Below are 21,193 nucleotides of genomic sequence, written 5' to 3' on the forward strand. Positions count from 1 at the left end.
TTGAAAACAGTACAAAGGCATTATATCAAATGTTGAAACTGAGAAATGTTATTGTTTATTTTTTACATGCCTATTTTACCACTGTGTTGCATATCCACTTTTTTGAACAACACTGTAAGCGCAATTGCTGTAGTTTTGAAAGTGAAATGTTTTCCCAATGTCGTTTGACATAAGATTGCAGCTGCTCAACAGTTTGGGGTCCCCTTTGTCGTTTTTTTCATTTCATAATGCGTCAAATTCTTTCAGTGGGTGACAGGTCTGGACTGCAGGCAGGCCAGTTTAGCACCCAGACTATTTTACTACGAAGCCATGCTGTTGTAATATGTGCAGAATGTGGTTTGAAATAAGCAAGGCCTTTCCTGAAAAATATGTTGTCTGGATGGCAACATATGCTGCTCCAAAACCTGTATATTTTGTTCAGCATTAATTTTGCCTTCACAGATGTGCAAGTCACCCATGCCATGTGCACTAATGCACCCCCATACCATCACAGATGCTGACTTTTTGTGCACTGATAACAAGTCCGATGGTCCCTTTCCTTTTTACCACAGAAGACACAGCACCAAGGTTCCCAAAAATAATGTCACATTTTGATTTGTCAGACCAAAGTATTTGGTTTCTTCTTTGCATGATAGAGTTTCTTGCATTTGTGGATTCAGTGACGTAATGTGTTCACAGACAATTTTATTTGGAAGTGTCGCTGAGCCCATGCATATATGTCAACTACAGAATTGTGTCTGTTTTTAAAATGCAGTGCCGCCTAATGGCCCAAAGATCACAGCTATCCAATATTGGTTTTCGGCTTTGTTACGTGCGTACAGAGATTTCTCAGGATTTTCGGAATATTTTATTGATATTATGTACTGTAGATGGTGAGATCCCCAAATTCTTAGCAATATCAAGTTTAGGAATGTTATTCTTAATTTGTTGCACTATTTGCCTGTGCTGTCTTTCACAGTGTGGTGAACCCCTCCCCATCTTTAATTCTGTAAGACCCATCCTCTTTTAACACCCAATCATGTTTCTGATCTGTTGCCAGTTAACCTAATTAGTTGTTCCCCCAGGTAATTTTTTGTATTACACAACTTTTCCAGTCTTTTGTTGCCCTGTCCCACCCAGCATTTTTTAAACTTGTTGCTGGCATCAAGCTGAGCATATATTTTGATATGTGGTCTTTGTACTATTTTCAATTGAAAATGGGGTTTAAATCATTTGCTCATCTTTGCATTCTGTTTTTATTTCCATTTTACACAGTCTCCCAAATTTTTGGAAAGTTGAAAAGGAAGGTTTACGTGAGGAACAGAAGGGTTCAGATGAAGAGACCACTGCAAACTGAATGCTTCTGTTCCTCATTCAAAACTTTCCTTTTCAACTTTTCTGGTGCAGTGGTCTCTTAATTTTTTCCAGAGCACAAGGCCTGGAATCATAAAATTGCTTTAGTGGGAATTTATCTAAGTTAGGAGCAGATAACAGCAACAACATTTACTTCCACAGAAAACCTATTCATGTGATCTGTATGGATCTCTTGTTTTTTTGTGTACAATTCATTTGTATATGCAAACAACTTGTAATTAAATATTAATGGAAAACTATCCTGAGACAACCTGATGGCCAAATGTACTCAAAACATATGACACACGTATGCCCTTTAGAAAGAATCAAGAACAGGGTTTGAATCCTGTTCACAGATCTGCCTAGAGGTCCCATGGAGGGCAATGCAATTGGCTGGCACCTTCTGGTTCTATGGGGTTGGTATTGAAATGATTGCCTTGCCTCGTTGCACTTCAGCGACTCCTTGTGGGGCTTTGGTGCCTGTGAGCATAATCAAGGTAGAAGGCCAGAGAATGCGTTCCATCAGGTGTGTAAAGATTCTGGGTTAAACTGCCTTGTTCAGCAAGCAATGTGACAAAAACTAGAATGTATCGGATGTGTTCTGGAACACACATATCTCGATATTGACTGTCCCATGTCTGCTGTCAGTCCAAGATTAGGCATAATATATGTCAGTAAAACCGGACCATAGTCTCTTACCAGGGGTCTATCAGTAATTTGTAGCTTGCCGGTATTCCAATGCAAACTGTCCTAAACAAAACACTGAATTATGTTTATTTATTTTTACCAGTGTTTATTAGTGTTAAAAATATATTTTTAAAGGTTTTCAATTAGTTCCATGTGGTGATAGTGTCAGATCTGGTCCAAGTACAAAATCTTACCTCCTTTTAATGGGGAACTCGGAAGTTTTACTTATTCCTTCTAGGCAGATCTAAAGGCAGAAGCTTATGTGATTGGTTGACTCAATATTTGTTTCTTATGGTGATCAACATTATTGATATTTAAAGGATTATTTAAAATCCGGATTACTTCTTTTGAAATGTTACCAAACAGCTGCTTCTATGTTTTTAGAGGAAGTGGTGTGAAAGAGCTTGACTTTCAAATGGGCTTAATGCTTTGAAAGTTAATTTGACCAGGTCAAATGTTTGTTCCTTCCGTAAACTCTAACCATAACAGTAACCCCTAGCCTAACCCAAGTCACTTTGTCACTATGTTGCTAACCAGAAAGTCAGCTAGAACCAATGTGCTTAGAGAAGGGCACGCCTCCACAGCCACAATGAGTTTGCAGGCTCCAGGCCCGCCTGAAGAAGTGACTTTAGCACGATCAGGCAAAGGAAATCCCTACCAATACCTCCTCCCAACCTAGGATGTGTTTAGCCAATATGTGCCACATCCAAGCGATGTGTATTGAAGTCCACTGAGGGCCAGGGCTCTTTACAAAATAAGCTTCATTCATGTTAGCAAGGTGATGCTGATCTGCACCCTCAGCTCATTTCAGCCTGCTCCACCGAATCAGAATTGTGTGTTCATGTTGCACGTGGCTAGTTAAATATTAAACTGTTCATTACCCAAGTTTCTATCCACAGTTTATATGCAAGTAAAGCCATGCAGAGAGTGACAGAAGGGATGGATACCGGAGATGTCTTTTGGTTTTAAAGACGAAATACAATTTGTTCAATATGTGGTGATTGTTCTGTGTTGCTAAAATGTAAAATTTGAGAAATAGTAGTTACATTTTTTTGAATACGCAAGGAACAAAAGTTTTTCTGTATGTGAAGCTGCAAATGTGTCCTGTTAATAATAAGAATGTTAATATTATTTTTAAGACATGACAATTTGATTTATTCAATAATTCAATAGTTGACTTCCCTAAATGAAAGGGATGATTAAGAATAAAATAAGTTCATTGTCCTTATCATAGAAATGTATTTAGTTATAACACTTTTTTGTTGTTGAATAGTTGCTCAACTCAGTGTTGATAACAGCATGATAAATCCTCTAACTGTAATGCGAATGTTATATCTTGTTTTAAATAATCAATTGTTGTATCTGTCATTTCACATTTTTGAGACAGCAGTTTTTGTTGGTGACAAAAACTAGAATATGTTTCAAACAGGCAAACATAAATCCCTTAATAGATTACTGTTTGCTTGCATGACTTTGATGATTATAATATACATGTTGTGCCACTGCAATACAAAAAACAGCTTAACCTGAAAATTCGAATCAGTATATCATTGTCAGGATTTCCTGAGAAACACATTATTAGTATTGTAAATACTATTTTGTTTACCTTTCATGATAAGCAGTGTGTGAAAGGATGTCACAGAATGTGCAACTGTTAGCTGGTATAGTTACATGTTTGTGTGGAAAGAGACATCAAATAAATATATCACACGAATTGTGCAATTATTCAGTATTGGGTTAATTCTATACTGTAGGCGCCATACAACTGCATACAATACACTTATGTCATGAGTAGAAACAATAAATACTCATTCTGGCTATTTTCAAGTTCAAGCTTGAAACAGCTAACTCTAGCCCAGACAATTAATTCATATTCCACCCCTAGCAAGCACGCACCAAGGTTCTCTATGGCCTTATGTCATTGGATGGCAGATTCAGATTCACAATACCATTGGCTCTCTGGCTGTCAGTCTGAAATGTTGACGTTTTTCGCAAGGGTCGTGCACGCGCCACAGACAGACACGACTGCTCCGAGACTGTCTGGAGTCTGAAACTGATACATTTGGAGATGGGAGTTTTAACCTATATACGTTTATAGGAAATCATTAATTCGAAATTGGAATGTACAAAAACGATAGCGATTGAATTACAGTACAGCGCATGTTAAACAGTTATTTAAACTCACGCTTTCAAAGTTTTTTCAGTGTTTATCATCAGACAATTCATTATGCACAGGTAAGACAACCGTTCGTAGAGCGCGATGGTATTTTATACAAGCTTATTAAATGTTACTATTAATCGCTTTTAAATTAATATTGTGTCCGAGCAAAACCAGATGTGTAATTGTCTTAAAAAAAAGTAATAAACATCACAAGCCGTTCAGTTGACGTCATTGCAGTTAATTCAATTAATATATCTATTCGAACGTTCTCTGAATTATTCTCTGTCGTAGCCTTCAGGCAACGCAATTGTTGTTTTTGACAGAAATAATACCGTTTACCGTTATGCGGTGGCCTAATCCTTATTCTTCCTGTAGCCTACTTTGTGAAGATGCGCAGACTGGGGACGCACCTTTGCTCACGTGGATGCTGTTATTATTAACCCTTCGATTCCCTAACACGTAAGAAGCGCCTAGCCTAGTCTACCACACCTGTGGAGCACCTTCAGGATGACAAGGGCCTTTCTGGAAATTATCAATGTGGTATGTTACCTTTCTCCCTAATTAGGGGGAATTGTAGTAACTTGTGATGGCAAAATATTTTTATAATATTTGTTGTGTAGGCTAAACAGAATTTGGTAACTGCCCTGCGCGTGTACAAATCTAAATTGTTAGCACGTGGAATATATTTTACACTTCAGTAGGTACATTTCTTTTCTAGTGTGCTCTTATCCCACAGGTATCATCTTCGGTCCTGAAAAGAAGCCTATAAGCCGACGTTTAAGCCTTTGTGGCTTTTCAGTGGAGCAGTAAGTTACTTGAAAAATGTATTCTGATTAAATAGGATTATGACAGTTTTTGTTAAAATGGCGTCTACCTGTTTACGTAAGGCATGATTGGGTAAGCGCGTGAAGTGGGCCAATACATGTTAATATATATATTTTGCCAAAAGAGGTTTGAGTGATTCCTCACAAAACCCAACTGATCATATTTTGTTCAGATTTTTACACATTTCCATCTATAATATTATAATTTGGAGGAATTGTCTACCCACATTTGACATTTGTGCATAAAAACATATTTAAGAATCAAAGTAGGAAGTGTTTTTACCATTTTGGCCTTGAAGGCTTCTTTTATTACCCCATACTCAGTATGCACTAATGTAAACTTTCACAATCTTTTGCTTGTTTCATTGTATGTACAGAAGGAAACTGAAATAATATAATAATCTATTAACTGTTACAGGTACAACCCACATAAGACTCAGTCGGTAAAGTGGACTTGGCAGTGCTATCTATTTTTTATTTGTCCAGTTGTAGCTTCTAACTTGTTTTTGTTCAATCATGTTATCCAACCATTTATTTTTCCAATATCTTGTCTCTTTCACATGTTCTCTCCTTGATCGAGACTGGTGGTTCCTCCTCAAAGTGCCTCAAGTCATGATGACGCTCACCTGTCTTGACCAATGAGAGAGTGTTTAAAGAATGGATTTGGCTGCATAGTTTTTTGTCATTACTTACTTCCAGATTTGTTAGAAAATGATCCTAGCATTACTATTTCTTGTTGAAATCTTACAAAATGGAGAAGAAAATAGACATTGGTCAAATGAAACATTTACCTGTAGATTTGTCCAATTTACACAAAATGTACCACAAATATAACTTTTTAGATAGAAAAGTTCCCTTGAGCATGGTTTTCCTGTTGACTCAGTGAGATTCATTTCTGTGCATGTAAAATAAACACTTTTGCTTTGTCATTGTAGCTGCGCAAAGGCACTGTGATGACCAGGGAACTACCCTCCCAACTGCCTCTTGTCTGAAAGGGCAAGATGGTGGCAGTTGAAATCTCAAAGCATTGTTATTTAACCACACCTCCTTGATTTTTTGCAAATTTGTTTAATAAGATGAGACAAACCTTGGACAGAATGCTGTAACAGTATGATTGGTTATCCATGATAGATGAGAGAAAGCTTTCATTTGTTTGGTCGTGCAAAATATAAAGTGAGAAGAAATTGCCCCAAAACCTCTTTTTATTTCTTTGAATATGAAAATAAAATATATATGGGCACTGTAAACCAGTCTAATCTTTTAACCACCTCACCCGTTTAGTTGACATACATGTGATATGCACTATCCCAGTGTCAGGGTTTTGTTTATCTTTTAGCAAAACCATCATTAGTATTCAGTCTTATGCGACTCTTCGTCACAATAGAGGGGGAGTGACAGAGTTCAGAGAATGAGCAGGGCAGCCTGGAACATTGAGATTTTGCAGACACACCCATCACCATTTTACTCATGGAGCAGTGGCTCATGGCATTATGGTATGACATAATATCTCATGTATGTGGTCTTGGATGAAGACTGTGACGCATGCAACAAAATCTTGTAGCCTACATTTAAGGTAGTTAAGAAAAACTCCAGTGGTCTTCTGAATGCACTTATTAATAATATTAATGGCAATTTAATAATGTACAGTAGACCAATAGAGAAATCCTGATAGACACCAGGCTTCTTTGGGTGTTCTTAAACACCCCTTAGGTTCAGTCTGACAGAACAAGTTATTTTCGCTAAGCAACTCTGTGATGTTTATCTGGGAGTCTTATCATTGACCGGCCTGGACAGATCACTTAATTATAACCTGTTAAAGCTTGCTTTTTGCATCTGCTGTCAGACCTCATAATCGCACAACCTTCAATGTACTCTTTAATGGTTTTGAAGCGGCTTTAGATGGTTTTCAACCCTGCCTAAACCCTTCCACTTGTGTTCTGTACAGGTGTGTCCCAAGCCTGACCTGAAATGTTTGACGTGTGCAATATTCCAATTGTAATTAAGTAGGTGGAAAAAAAATCACACGCAATCGGGTCTTCAAACACTGACAACGGTCCATCAGAGCAGGTTAAAATACAGAACCACAAAACGTGTGTCCAATGGCGAAATTAAAACGTAGTCACCTTTTGGGAGATCTCTCAATCTTTAAAACACCTTCGTATATAATTATGACTAAGAATGTTTTGCTTTAGTTACACTGAAAGTCGACAGGCACAATATATTATGTAGTTCTAACTATAATTTTTTTATGTTGGCAGCATATTAAGATGGCTGTTGTCTTTGTTTACAGGAGGCCCTTAAGATACCTTGAACCAGGCCGACAACCTCTGTGTCTGTGTCGATGGCACTGCGTTCTGTGGCTGATGGTAAGATTCCCATTGACCTGTTTGCTGAAAGCACATTGGGGCATGTTGGAAGGAGAAATGAGAAATGCTAGGAATGCTATAAGGTCTTGGGAAAAGAGAGCAAGTGTTATCGCCTTGGGGGAATATGACGGCTGCACAGTCTCATATCAACAGAAATTGAGTAGTAGCTTGCATCGTCAGTTTCGGATGTGATGCTTAGAAATGGCATATTGCATTCAGCTCAGCAGTCAAATCTTTTCAGCAATTGATTCCAATGAACTGGATATTTTCATTTAAAAAAAAGTGGGTATGGAATCAGAAATTTTCACAAGAAGCTTTTAGAAGGAAAGAAACACTGATGCATGTTAGAATCACATTTCTTCTGAATTGGTTTCCTCTTGCTTGCCTGAAGTGGCTGTAGTCACGATTTCTATTCTATAGTCATGAAAAGGGAGAATGTGGTTCATCTTGCATGTAAAGCGGTTTTGTATTTTATAATTTTTCCCGGGCTATCTGTGCTCAAGCATTATAATTCTGTAATGTAGGAAAATTTCATTGCACTGTTATTTCATTGCACAGCACCACAGTGACACCAGCAATGCTGCTTTCTGAATGACTGGTTGTTTTTCCTTTCTTGTCTATGTAGTGACGCTGCATTCTGGAAACAGGGCGTTTCCTTTGGCATTGGGATGGCATATTTTTTAAATCAAGGCCTTTGCTTTATTTTAAGGGGTCTCCTGGCAGTCTGCCAGAATATGTCCACTTCTTCTTCCCCAATGGCTGCACAAGATCGTGACTTTTTGCACAGCTGTTCTCTTTGCGGGTCTTAGCTATTGAAAAAACTCAAGGGCAGCAGCCACCATTTTATGATGCAGTAGACGGGCAAGGTGTCTGCAAATTAGAAATGTATCAGGACAACTAGTATTCAACTAGTATTAGAAGTAGTTATCAGGACAACTACTATTTAAATGGTATATATGGAAATGAACCATGTTTAACCGTCAGTGAGTGAACCTATTCAGGGTTACTCCCCCAACTTACATTTCTTTTTTGTAGTCTTTATTAAAATAGTTAATACATTTGTAATAAGCCGTGTGGAAATGCATTGAAAAGGGTAACAATTTACTTATTGGGCTGCTCCAAAGGTTTCCTGTCATAATCTCCATCAAATGTTATGTCATTTTTTTAGTTTTATGGTCAACTTTCCCCATAAATTGCAGTATATTATTTAACATTTGACCGCGATTATCTTATGATTCCAAATCAAGTGAAACCAATAAAAGAAATACAATTGTGCAATAAATGTCTTAGTTTTTAAGTTAAAATGAATTGTTTCACTATTGTTTTGTAATGTTCTAAAAGGAACATTTAACCGTTATATGTTGATAGTGGGAATATGGGCGTATGTATTCTGGAAAATGTACCAAATTTCTTTATCGAATATTATCATTTGTTTTAGTAGATTTTCCGAAACAAAGATTATTCCCTTTTTTTAAAGATTTGCAATGAAATTACATTAATATGTTTATAGACCACACTGTATTAACTGATAATTGTAAAAAATATAAAAAAATGATTTGATAGTGGAAGTGTACATACCATATCATTTTATATCAATGTTATTATTTGACTACTTTTTAAACCACGGTAAAACATAATTTTAGCAATTCATTTTTATGACCAAGTTAAATATCTATTGCGATTTTACGCTTACCAACATTATAGCAAAACTCAAGCGATATGTTTTATTTGCATCATGATAAACGTTTGCTATAAAGGTATCTGCTAAAAAACTATCAGAGGATGAATATAACAAAATAAATACATTTACAAATAAAATCATCCCCCGACTTCTGCAATGAAATCTTTAAATACATATAGGGCTGTGGTGTTTTTTTAAGGTTTTAGATAATAATTGCTTTTGTAGAGTTTTTAGAGAATAATTGGAATTGCTTTGAATCACATTTACTTTCTCCATATTCTTTGCCAGCAAGCTTTTGAACAATTGAGGAATTGTGTATTATGAAGTTGTTGAAAAGTCATCTGTGTAAGTAAAAAAAAACTACTATACCAAAGAGAACAAATAAATTGTAATTTTACTCACATATCTCTTTGTAACCTCAACACGTGCCTTTATAGTAAAAAGAATTGCTAACTACAAACAATTTTCTGTCTGTAGGGCATACATTGATTGGTGACTGTCTGAATGCTGGTCGTAGTCTACTGCAAAAAACTTTTTTATGAAGGCCAATCTGTGTTTCTGTACCATCTAACACAAGAATAGCTGTCAGTGACACATTAAGCTGGCCTGCTACTCCCTTGCCACAAAGGTAGAGAGAGAGAAAGAGTATGGTTGGTTTATGTTGGGGTACGGGCAGTGGTGGGGGGGCTTTGAGGGTTGATGCTGGTGTAGGAGAATCATGCTTCGGCTTAATGTCAGGTTTTCGGCACAATAGTCCTAGATTTTGACTGTCTTTTCAAACTTCTTGACCTTTGGGATGAGACAAAGTGATTAACAATACATTTGATCTGAGTTTTGTGAATTGTGAATTCTGGGCTACATTAGGGTTTGGAAAGTGATGAGATTATTGTACATTTTCTATGAACCAATGTATTTTATTTATTTATTACATTTCAGCATGTGGTTAAAGTATCTTCTAACAACCACATATTTTAAGATCCATAAATAAATAACTGCATGACTCAGAAAAAAGATAAAAGTAGGTACAAAAACATGAAGTGTGTTTTGATATATGAAAATCGGTCTTGTAACATGAAATAGCAATGTACCATTAAGGAGAAATCAGCAAATGACTGTAATCAAGTGGAAGTCTGCTAGAGTCTGGCAATATACCGTATGTACAGGTGTATTTTGAAATAAGCACGATAGGATTTTCAATACCGTCAATATGTTGAAATAATATATATATATATTTTTTTTTTTATATTTCTGCATAGACCTGGATCCAACTTGTGCGGTATGTTAGGAGATACCAAAAAAATGACATTCTTAATTTCCCCTAGTATTAGATGTGTTTCCTTGAAGCAAAGCAACAGTTTAGAAATAATCTCTCATTGGCCAGTACACACCACATCAAACAAACTAGACTGTGGCTGGACTTCTGAATAACCTTTCTCATCCAATCCTATATTTAATATCAGCTTTTGTTACATTGTGACAAAACGCGAGATGGCAACGCTAAGAGGGAGGGGCCAGCTTCCTGGCTTCACCAGTGGTGAATGACGTCCACCAAACAACATGCAAGATTCGGTCCAGGCCTCAACCCAGACCATTCAGAGCCTAACCAAGTGGCTAACCTAAAGAAATATATTTTCAGGCTTTTTTAATGTTAAATTTGACAGGAAAGTGGAGAAAGTTAGCTAGGGGAGAATTATTTACTGATAGATCAATAGGCATGATTTGAATTTGATTTGAACCCATACTGCAGTAGTACATAAGCCCATGCGGCCTCAGTAGGTGTTTATTCAAACCAGAGCAGCCCTGACCTCAGGCCATCTACGCTCTACCGTATCAGGACCCAGCCCAGTCATACTATGCTCTCTCTATTTCAAGCCCCTGCCCTGGTTCAGCCCTGCCAGCCTTAGCACCATGCCTGACCCCAATCCCAGAGTACCAGCTTTAACCAAGCCCTAGTAATGTAGTGTTCTTATACGGGAGGGCTCTGCCATTGACAACTAGCATGTTTAACCATTTTCCTCTCAAGTGGTATTCGTAACCCCCAAGCTCATCCAATCAGCCAAACTGGCCCCAACATTCCCTCCCCTTATTGGGCGCTACATAACTGAAATGACAGCATAACCAATTACAACCTGTTTACTTAAAAAAGGGAGTGGGGTTTCAATACCATTTATACTAATTAAACTACTGCATAAATCTTTAACGTGTAAAAAGAAAAGGCCCTAGTTTTGTAACCCTAACGCTAAAACATGTTTTCTTTTTATATGTGACTTGGCATACTGAGAGTCCAAACAACCTTTACAAGTACAAAATTTGATTTATTTGCATTCAGATAGTGGTGTCTGATCTAATATAGACAGTGGAAATGTCATGGCAATATGTGGGGGAAAGATGACGATGGGAAAGCTTATGAATCTACTCGTTGCCCCCAGCAAAATTAGCCTACATTTATGCTACAGTCTGATCGTATGTGTAGGCCAGAGGAATCAAATCGGTCCCAAAGAGGGCTGAGTGAATGCTGGTTTTTGGTTTTTCCTTTCAATTGGTGTCCAGCTGAGACCAAATAGAGCCAGGTGAAGGAAGATCTTAAATAATTAGTAATCTAATTAACCAATGAAGCACACCTGCAGACACTTGGCCCTCCATGGAACCAGTTTGAACCAGACTCTAACTGACTTTGTTGGGGTAAACATTTTAATATGATGCTTCAACAGATGTCAACCTCAATATATGTTCACTTCAACGTCAACAATCCACTGCATTACAGCTAAAAACAACTTTTACTACCTACACCAATTTCTTCATGTTAGCTAGGCTACAGCTGATACGAATGGTGTGTAGCTGTTAGCATTCACTCATCAACTGGAAAAAGAACACTTTTAAATGTTAAGCAGTGAAAGCAATTCAAATATGAAAATGTAATTTAAGTAATTACATTGTGTGACTGTTATAATAAATAAATCATGAAGAATTAGACGAATATTCACTTTGATATCCATGTTTTTTACTGTGCTAATGACTGTCTGTCTTCTATTCCCTATGGAATAATAGCCTGGTTACGTAATGTAACCCCATGAATGCCCGTTTGTAAACAAACGCTGATGTCTGACAAAATGTTGCATACGGACAAATAAATCTGATATGATAGACACATGTCACAAAGCCAGATATCAGATTTGTATTTGATTTTGTAACACATGAATGTGGTTTGGAATGTACCTTGACATCTGAATTCATGAGGTGTTTAACTGTTCAGAATGCAGGCCACAAATCTGATTTGGGCAATAAAATGGATTTGAGTCATTTCAAACTGTCAGTGTGAAACAATTTTGAGGTAACCTACAACATTATTGGTATTATATGTAACAAACTGTTGAAGAGCTGTATTTCACTTTAGAAAACTATTTTATACTCATAAAATTGCTTAACATTAATTACACATTTTTCAGTGAACAATAGTCAGAATGATTGGAACCCCGCAGATTTTTATAAAACATATTAAACAATTACATCTGCATTAAGTCAATTTTTTCATGTACATGTCAGTCTTAAGGAACTGTAACATGTTCTTCCATGGCTTTGTGTTTCACTGCGGTATAAAGATGAGTTACCATGCAGGTAAAGTCTACTTATCATCGATCTCTATGGGCTGAGACAAATAACTCACAAATGAAGAGATGATTCGTCAAATGAGTCATGCAGTTGGTACAAAATAATTACCATTATTAGTGCAATAATGTTAAAACTAGTAAGTGATAAACCTGCCTGCTTGAGTACAAAAGTGCATCTTGCTGTCACACACACTGAGGACAATGGTTTGGGAGGCAAAAGAAAAATTAACGTCTACTGTTTGCAATCAATCTACAGTTAGACGCCACCTCCATCCCAATAGCCTATTTTGAAGATTTGCCAGAAAAAGAGCCTTGCTTGAGAGCGATCACTGCCTTGATTTTGAATTGACACTTGATAGGAACTGGGTTGTATCATAAAAAAATAAGATCTGTTTTGCCATGTGCTAGCAATGTGTTTGCTGTCGAAACAAGGACATGTATGCAGAATGTCACCTCATACCCACTACCATAATAATGGTGTGTTATAGTGTTATTACGGTTCCACTGGTCCCGGACCCCTTGTTAATGTCAATGGCATCATGAACATTACCATTTCAGGATATTTTAGGGGGCTAAAACGTATGTGCAAGTGGATCCCCCAGCAAGTCATGACCCAAAGCCTGGATAAAAATAAAGAAAATGGTGAATTGACAACAAAATCGACTCACTTGAACAATTTCCTGTAGCTCTGTTAGTAGAGCATGGCGCTTGCAACAGTTGAGGCGGTGGGTTTGATTCCTTCAGGGGACTAAGTTGTAAATGTATGCACTCACTACTGAAAGTCGCTCTGGATAAGGGTGTATGTAGAGGAATAGTTATTGTGTCATAATTGCAGAAAAACCTGAAAGCAGCTGTTTTCGCATTACACCATTCATTTGTTCCATAGGGGATATTTAGATCCAATTGAAATAAGTTCCAGATTTCCTCAGCATTTTGATAACAGTGTAAATGTCATCAGGACAAGGTGACACATGTTAACATTTGTATCATTTCTCTGTGCAAAATGTTGGCAAAGATATTGATTATCACGTTAGGATATAGATGAAAAATAAAATAAAGAGGTGGTTTAAGCCTACATGACACACAGACCTTGTTTGAAGTAGATATTAAAATCCCCCATGGAAGAAATGAATTGTGGAATAACACAAAGAGCCCCTTTTCATGTTTTGCCACAAGTTGTTATTACAGTTATTTTGTTATTTTAGTGGAGGAATGCTTTAAGAAAAATATAGAAAAAGGGCACTCTGCTTTCATCCTTGCAAGACGAGGGGGCACAAAGTGCTCAAAAATAAGGGTATAACTGTAATGTTTTTACATATACAGTTATAGGAAAAGTAAATGCAGCGCCTGGAACTTTTTTTTATTTTATTTAATTTAGAGATTCAACACTATTGACAGATGAAGGTAGCCTTATTTAACAAATTACACTGAAATATTATACTTTGCCATCGTTTATTAGTCAAAGATATACAGAAATGCAATTTCATACTGCAGAAGTACAGTGCACTCCTAGCTTGAATAGCTGGTGTTGCCCACTTTGGCTGAAATAATTTAATGTAGCCATTTCTTGTAACTGTCTATCAGTCTGTTACATTTTTGCCCACTCTTCTTTACAGTACTGCTTCAACTGTGTCATGTTCGAAGGCTTTCTTGCATGTATGGCCCACTTCAATTCCCCCCATAGTGTTTCAATGGGACTGAGATCTGGGTTTTGAATCAGCCATTTGATAACACTCTTGTTTTTGAGCAATTTCTACTGTTTCATTTGATGGAAAATCTTTCAGCCTGGCCCTCAAACGGTACTGTGGTCTGAGTCACTGACTAATAGTACACCTGTTTCAATATGGCCAGCTGTTCTAATTCTGGTTGCTGCATACTGTCAATGCCCATTGGTCCAGCATGGCCTGTAGATACAGTGGGGAGAACAAGTATTTGACACACTGCCGATTTTGCAGGTTTTCCTACTTATAAAGCATGTAGAGGTCTGTCATTTTTATCATAGGTACACTTCAACTGTGCGAGACGGAATTCCGGCTCTCACAGACATAGTTTTTCTTTAAGAAGCCCTCCTGTTATCCACTCATTACCTGTATTAACTGCACTTGTTTGAATTCGTTGCCTGAATAAAAGACACCTGTCCACACACTCAATCAAACAGACTCCAACCTCTCCACAATGGCCAAGACCAGAGAGCTGTGTAAGGACATCAGGGATAAAATTGTAGACCTGCACAAGGCTGGGATGGGCTACCGGACAATAGGCAAGCAGCTTGGTGAGAAGGCAACAACTGTTGTTGCAATTATTAGAAAATGGAAGAAGCTGAAGACGACGGTCAATCTCCCTCGGTCTGGGGCTCCATGCAAGATCTCACCTCGTGGAGCATCAATGATCATGAGGAAGGTGAGGGATTAGCCCAGAACTACTGGTCAATGACCTGAAGAGAGCTGGGACCACAGTCTCAAAGAAAACCATTAGTAACACACTACACCGTCATGGATTAAAATCGTGCAGCGCACGCAAGGTCCCCCTGCTCAAGCCAGCGCATGTCCAGGCCCTTCTGAAGTTTGCCAATGACCATATGGATGATCCTGAGGAGGAATGGGAGAAGGTCATGTGGTCTGATGAGACAAAAATAGAGCTTCTTGGTCTAAACTCCACTTGCCGTGTTTGGAGGAAGAAGGATGAGCACAACCCCAAGAACACCATCCCAACCGTGAAGCATGGAGGTGGAAACATCATTCTTTGGGGATGCTTTTCTGCAAAGGGAACAGAACGACTGCACCGTATTGAGGGGTGGATGGATGGGGCCATGTATCGCGAGATCTTGGCCAACAACCTCCTTCCATCAGTAAGAGCATTGAAGATGGGTCGTGGCTGGGTCATCCAGCATGACAACGACCCGAAACACACAGCCAGGGAAACTAAGGAGTGGCTCCGTAAGAAGCATCTCAAGGTCCTGGAGTGGCCTTGCCAGTCTCCAGACCTGAACCCAATAGAAAATCTTTGGAGGGAGCTGAAAGCCTGTATTGCCCAGCAACAGCCCCGAAACCTGAAGTATCTGGAGAAGGTCTGTATGGAGGAGTGGGCCAAAATCCCTGCTGCAGTTTGTGCAAACCTGGTCAAGAACTACAGGAAACGTATGGTCTCTGTAATTGCAAACAAAGGTTTCTGTACCAAATAATAAGTTCTGCCTATCTGATGTATCAAATACTTATGTCATGCAATAAAATGCTAATTCATAACTTAAAAATCATACAATGTGATTTTCTGGATTTTTGTTTTAGATTCCGTCACTCACAGCTGAAGAGTATCTATGATAAAAATTACAGACTTCTACATGCTTTATAAGTGGAAAAACCTGCAAAATTGGCAGTGTATCAAATACTTGTTCTCCCCACTGTATTTTCTTCTCTTGTTTTTACTTTTAGACAGTTTTCCTTTTAGACAGTTATTTAGGCCCTGCTTTGTCACAGCATCTCCCAGTGTACTCAGGAGAGTGGAGGTTGAGATGTTTCTTCCAAAGCACATCTGATGCTGTTCTGGTTGTTATTATCCTGGTTGCTCAACCAGGAAGTCTAGATCGGAATCACTGTCAATTCGGAAGAACACATTTTCCAGCCTTCCACCTCGATTGAGCTCACAGGCATCCTAGCCATCACAAGGAGTCACTAGAGCGCATTGAGTCAAAGCAACCATATCTGATTAGTAACCTTCCAAACTACATTATATCATTGTGCATGAGTCACTCCTTGTGGTGGGCTGTCCAAATGTTATTACTGTATTTCAATATTCTTACATACATAATAATTAAAATGTGTATTTGAATATCAACATTAAAATGTATGTTTGAAAAATGATCTCAAACTCTACCTCACTCTGCTCTAGGGGGCAAGGTTAGTAAACAAAAGTGGGAGTCCAGTTAACAGCAGTATTGCTGAATTAGTTTTAACATTGAGATTCTTATGCATTTGACAAATTAACTTCATCATTTTAGGGGAAAGGCCATGGCCTTCGCTGTCTCCAAAATGTTTACAGCACCAAGGCCACATGCCAGAGCACAAAGGCCATTGAGTGGAATAGGAGATTTGGAGCTTACAAATAAACAACTTGAATCGCTGAAAAAAATCATGAACTTTTTTTGTATCATACTTTGAACAATAACTTATTAAAACAGATATGGTCTTTCCACATAAAAAGTTCAATGATCATGTTTTAATCCTTGAGGTTACATCTACTCTTCCCTCAAATTTGTTATACACTCACCTAAAGGATTATTAGGAACACCATAATAATACTGTGTTTGACCCCCTTTCGCCTTCAGAACTGCCTTAATTCTATGTGGCATTGATTCAACAAGGTGCTGAAAGCGTTCTTTAGAAATGTTGGCCCACATTGATAGGATAGCATCTTGCAGTTGATGGAGATTTGTGGGATGCACATCCAGGGCACGAAGCACCCGTTCCACCACATCCCAAAGATGCTCCATTGGGTTGAGATCTGGTGACTGTGGGGGCCATTTCAGTACAGTGAACTCATTGTCATGTTCAAGAAACCAATTTGAAATGATTCGAGCTTTATGACATGGTGCATTATCCTGCTGGAAATAGCCATCAGAGGATGGGTACATGGTGGTCATAAAGGGATGGACATGGTCAGAAACAATGCTCAGGTAGGCCGTGGCATTTAAACCCAATTGTCACTAAGGGGCCTAAAGTGTGCCAAGAAAACATCCCCCACACCATTACACCACCACCACCAGCCTGCACAGTGGTAACAAGGCATGATGGATCCATGTTCTCATTCTGTTTACGCCATATTCTGACTCTACCATCTGAATGTCTCAACAGAAATCGAGACTCATCAGACCAGGCAACATTCTTCCAGTCTTCAACTGTCCAATTTTGGTGAGCTTGTGCAAATTGTAGCTTCTTTTTCCTATTTGTAGTGGAGATGAGTGGTACCCGGTGGGGTCTTCTGCTGTTGTAGCCCATCCGCCTCAAGGTTGTGCGTGTTGTGGCTTCACAAATGCTTTGCTGCATACCTCGGTTGTAACGAGTGGTTATTTCAGTCAAAGTTGCTCTTCTATCAGCTTGAATCAGTCGGCCCATTCTCCTCTGACCTCTAGCATCAACAAGGCATTTTCGCCCCCACAGGACTGCCGCATACTGGATGTTTTTCCCTTTTCACACCATTCTTTGTAAACCTTAGAAATGGTTGTGCGTGAAAATCCCAGTAACTGAGCAGATTGTGAAATACTCAGACCGGCCCGCCTGGCACCAACAACCATGCCACGCTCAAAATTGCTTAAATCACCTTTCTTTCCCATTCTGACATTCAGTTTGGAGTTCAGGAGATTGTCTTGACCAGGACCACACCCCTAAATGCATTGAAGCAACTGCCATGTGATTGGTTGATTGGATAATTGCATTAATGAGAAATTGAACAGGTGTTCCTAATAATCCTTTAGGTGAGTGTAGATTCTGGAATTTGTTTCATTCCATGCATTCACATGAGGACGACAGAGGCAACGATATTGACTGTTAAGTAACTTTAAGGCTAGCCAGGCAGAAGGCTAACATTACCACACAAAAGTAAACCGCGATGTATGCATTAACATCCCAATAGCCTGCACTAATGAGTACGACCTAAATAAACAAATGTGATGACTTGTTTGTGCGCGGAGTAAGTAGTTTTTTAATCTTTCACCACAAACGCTGCCATTTCTAGTGATGCCAACCCTAACGTTAATAATCGGAGCTCTCAAGAAACGTGCAGGTGTATTCTCACACTCGGAGGTTGGAACTTTCCCACTTCCCAGTTGCCCATGAACGCACCTTCCAAAACGGAGCGGTTTGATTCGAGTATGCACTAAGTCCGATATCTATCGATAAGTAGCTAGCTTGCTTACACACATGTAGTCCGTTCTTGCGGTTGTTCTCAGTTGCGAACTACAAACAAAAAATACGACTGTTGACCGCGAGACTTTGACTTGCGGGGGCACAGGTGTCCGTAGGGCATACAATGATTTTCAGGGCTTCACGGCCAGAGCGAAATACGCTGGATATAAGGCTCCTCAGACATATATTTCTCTAGTTAAATATCAAGTGCTACTCTTTTCCTATGTACATTGTGTCAGAGTGTGGACAAGTAATATTCAGACAAGGATGTTTGGCAATGGACTAAAACACTTTTTGGTTTACACATGAGCTCTGGCAAATTGTACTGTTGAATGATTGCTACTGACTTTCACATGTAGGTGGTACTCTGTTGCTGTTTTACCCTGTGAAATGTATATAAAGCTTGCATTGTTGAAACAAAGCACCCATCAGCTCTCGTTCCTCAAGTTTTTTAATTGACACCATCTCAGCTGCATTAATGTCAGCTCGAAAAATACTCAAGGTTGACCAAAAACCAGACACCATGCTCGGAGCTATGTACATTGATGAGCTGATGCCAGGAGCAGTAGAATGAACGATGTTTGCCCACCTGGTTGGCTAATCACCTAAAGCCTTATTGGAAATGAGTGGATAATTAGGCAAGGCAGCAGGATATTAGAAAAGGTTCAACCAAAAAAATCTCATTCAGACACAACTCCTATTATTTGAATATAGCTTTTTATTTTTGCTTGGGCTACTGTGAGCTGAACTGTGGTTTTTGGCTTGGGCAATGCGTTCTCCTCCAGCCCGTATTTGTTGGCAAATATTTCAGGTTGAGAAAGTGGTTAAAAAGAAGAAGGACGATCTGGCTTCTGTTATGTTGTGATCTTCATCGTTCCTGCACCTGCTGCAGAGCTAAAATTTAAAGAATGACATATTCTTCAGGCACTGCCTTTCAAACTTGGTTTTATTACTTTCTGAAACCCTCCATAGGAGTTAGAACAAAGCATTTGACTTCAGCCCCTAGCCTTGAAGACTACCCATATTGACTAGAGGGCTATTTGATGGGAGACCTTTGTCCTCAGATGGCATTTTATGTTAAGAATGTTTAGCTTTCTTACTACTAAATGCATCACTTGTCATAGGATACAGCATAATACATTCACTGCCATAGTTACTTATGTAGAGTGTATTAGGCTTAAATTAACTAATGGTATGAATGGGCATGGGTTGCTCTCATGCTAATCTGTCATTATTGCTTTGTTAATAGAAAAAATTGAAGGACTTTAATAAAAGAGGAAAAGGAAAGAAATATATTCATATCTGGAGGTGTCGGTTTGCAGAATAATGAAAGACTGTTTATCTCGCTTTTTTCATATTTTTTCTTTTATATATATTATTACAGATTTGTTTGAAATTTTAATTGTAGTTCTTCACTGACCCACATTCAGTTAAATTAATTGAGATTACGTGAAAATCTCTTGAACTGGAATCTAGCTGTAAAAGTAAATGTCTGTTTGCACTATTACAACAAAGACATCATTTTACACAATGAACACTGTTTTTCCCCTTTAGTAACATTGCATACATAAAATAACAGCGGGGTATTTACGGCTACATTTTTATTTACTAAAATGCTGTATGTTCTTTTCCTCCTTTCATAAACAAAAACGGTGTAAAATATGCCTGAGAAAACCAGTTGCACCATTTCACCTTGTCAATTCCAGATTTAAAAGAAGCAAGACCAACATAGTGTCTTGATAGAGAGTTGGGCCACAACAAGACATTGTTATGCAGAGCCACTCTGGGAAATCAGTGTTAACTGTGTTGCTCAAAGATAGAACGTTTTTCACACATTTTCACACATTTTTCACCTTGCCGGCTTCAGCAGTCGATCTAACAGCCTTTCAGTTACTTTTCAGATACACATTATGTCACATTGACTATTCAGACAGAGGGTAACAGTGCCTGAAGAATATCTTTGTAAATTAACCTAAACATCATTGAATGTTCATTCTACAAATGTACTGAAGAACTGTACTTGAATATACTTTGTTTTCCTCATTTCACTTCCCCGTACACATGTCACTTTTCTTCCTGCGGGGGTGTAGGCATTTTTTCATAATTAGTGTCTCATTCTGTTCACCTGGAATACCTGCTTTCTTTCCTTCAGCTGTGACCTTTCGTGAATCAAGACGCCTAGCCGGAGCAGAGTTGTAACCAGTCTACCCCGTGGTTCCTTATTGCTAGAAGAACCATGACTAATTAGTAAATTTTAACCCTCTCAAAGGTGGAAGAAATTATGTCTTCGAACAGGATGGGTGGGGGTTGGAGGATAAATACCCACCTGCTGCAAACCGTGGAAGCCCATGTCAATCAGGACACCTTTAGGGTGGATTTCATATCTCAGTGAGCGCGAGCCAGCGTGCCTTTGGCTCGTTTCCTCCGTTGGATTCCATGGAAAATCAGCAAAGGGGAAATGCAGACGGCACCGTGTCCTTCCCCCATCACACAATAGCACGCAAAGGTCATTCCTAATGAAGTCGGAGGTGTGACCCCCTGCTTTTCAGACACTGTGTGAGAGCCCTGACTCCACCTCCCCCCTGCCCACAAGCCATGTGAGTTAATCCCCCTTTGATCCTAATTGATAGGCAATAA

General features: G+C 38.7%; 1 long non-coding RNA gene across 3 annotated transcripts in view; it reads left to right on the forward strand.

The window, feature by feature from the left end:
* The first annotated feature begins 4,047 nt into the window (after window positions 1-4,047).
* The window catches only part of LOC105019356, a 55,410-nt gene continuing 38,264 nt past the window's right edge, over window positions 4,048-21,193 (forward strand). For 2 of the 3 annotated variants that reach the window (XR_002195859.2, XR_002195858.2), the window contains exons 1-3: window positions 4,048-4,254; window positions 4,556-4,720; window positions 4,917-7,370. This is a non-coding gene — a long non-coding RNA (uncharacterized LOC105019356). The remainder of the gene's footprint in view (window positions 4,255-4,555; window positions 4,721-4,916; window positions 7,371-21,193) is intronic. The other variant, XR_002195860.1, reaches the window with a different exon arrangement.

Source organism: Esox lucius, chromosome 21 (assembly GCF_011004845.1).
Source record: "Esox lucius isolate fEsoLuc1 chromosome 21, fEsoLuc1.pri, whole genome shotgun sequence".
NCBI classification, from domain to species: Eukaryota; Metazoa; Chordata; class Actinopteri; order Esociformes; family Esocidae; genus Esox; species Esox lucius.